Source organism: Pyxicephalus adspersus, chromosome 5 (assembly GCF_032062135.1).
Source record: "Pyxicephalus adspersus chromosome 5, UCB_Pads_2.0, whole genome shotgun sequence".
NCBI lineage: Eukaryota > Metazoa > Chordata > Amphibia > Anura > Pyxicephalidae > Pyxicephalus > Pyxicephalus adspersus.
Genome location: NC_092862.1, coordinates 144,880,817 through 144,882,789, shown reverse-complemented (window position 1 = coordinate 144,882,789; position 1,973 = coordinate 144,880,817).

The window sequence follows — 1,973 nt, the reverse complement described above, 5'->3', positions numbered from 1 at the left end:
CATCATGTCTTGTAGACTGGTGGCACTAGCACCCTAATTATCTTCAATATTTTAATTTTCTTTTGGGGTTGCCTTGGCTGTGAAGTTGTCCTTATGGGAATTGATTGAACTCCACCTTCACTAATATTGGTTTCCACTTCTCATTTGTTGCCCTGTTTTCTGATTTCCTTCACTTTTCTCTGCCAGGAACTCTGGTTTTATGTTTCACGTTATATGACATTGTTTGTATGATTTGGGGTATTTGCCTTTATGCATCCTGGTATGCTCTTCATGTGTTACAAGATTTTCTGTTTTAATAATTACACGGGCAATGTTGTGTTTTCTGCACTTTATTACGAGTTTATTTTTGAAAAAAAAAATAATGTAGTAGTAAATAAATAATAAAATAAAAACAAACAACTGCAGTTAATCAGAAGTTGATTTGTCTGGTTCTGATATTAGAGATTTCTGGTTACTGTGGGATATTTGGTGATTTCCAACTTCCACTTTAAAGAGAACCTGTCACTGGACCATTCATTCCACCATAAAATGGTAATATAAAGTTATATTTTATATTTAGGAAGACCTGTGCTACGAAATTGACTCCTAAATTATTTTCCTAGCACATGCAGATTCACAATGCAAATGATTTGAAAAAATACATATGAAAGGAAAAAAGCAGCAGATCAGCATTTCAAATACTTAATTTTTCTTGGTACATTCTCTGGAATCACATAACCTGACCTGGCCAATGAAGATCGCCAAAGACTCTGAACCCTGAAGGACACCAGGCGATGATGGACGGGGAGTGCAAACGTTCCAATATTGGAGGGATTCTTTTTTAGCATACGTATGCTTACACTTTATGGGGGGGCAAACAATTCCAAAAATGGACTTTTCCAGGTTATCTCCCAGTAATGTTTCACTTTCACAAACAATACTGGCCATTGATAATTAATGAATGAGAAGACAAATGACCAGAGAATTCCTACCTCACAGGTCATGAAGAGTGAGGGCTGCTGTTGCTGTAGAGACCTCCATATACCTGGCAATGTATAACTATAGGAAATAATTACCAATGTTTCCTTATCTCTGATTTTCCCCATCACTCACCAGCTAATCACTCCGACACTTCTAAAAGTCATTCATCACAGCAAAAGGGTTTCCTCCCCAACAAAGTGGTCAGCAAACAACAAACAAGAGGTCAGACTTGTTTCAGTTCATCATCTCTCATCACCATCTTCCTCCTGAACATACAGATTCACTACATGGACAAATATTTTTGGATACCTGACCATCAAACTTATCATATGGCCAAAATATAGACTCCCCTAGGAATGAGGAGGTTCAGGTGTTTCTACTGAAGGGTCCTGGTAATATTCCATCATACAAAGACATTTTAGCCAATTGTGCTCTTCCAGCCTTGTGGTCACAGTTTGGTGAAGACCCTTTTCTGTTCCCCCATGACTCTGCCCAGGGTACAAAGCCAGCTCCATAATGTCATGGGGTCAACATGGAGGAACTCGAGTGTCCTGCACAGAGCCCTGACCTCAACCCTACTGAACACCTTTGGGGTGAATAGGACTGGTGAGCCACGTCTTCTCATCCAACAACAGTACCTGACCTCTCATATCTCCAAAAACACTTGAAAATCTTGTAGAAAACCTCATTAGAAGGGTAGAGGATGTTCCATGTGCAACATGGTGCAAGTCCATATTTAATGGCATTAGTTGAGGCAGCTCCATATTTTTGGTCATGGTTTTGGAATGGGATGTTCTGCAAACTCATAAGGTGTGATGGTCAGAGGTCCACAAACTTTATAAAGTGTAGTTTATTTTTATAACTGGACATATCTTTTATTACTAGTGTTTGAAATTCTTTACAATGTTGCAGCAGTTTCATAATTTGCAGAAAGCTCAGTAGTCATATAAAGGGCCAAGACAGCTAATCCACCAAAACATACTGAACCTTTTAATTAAAAAAGATAAAAAAAA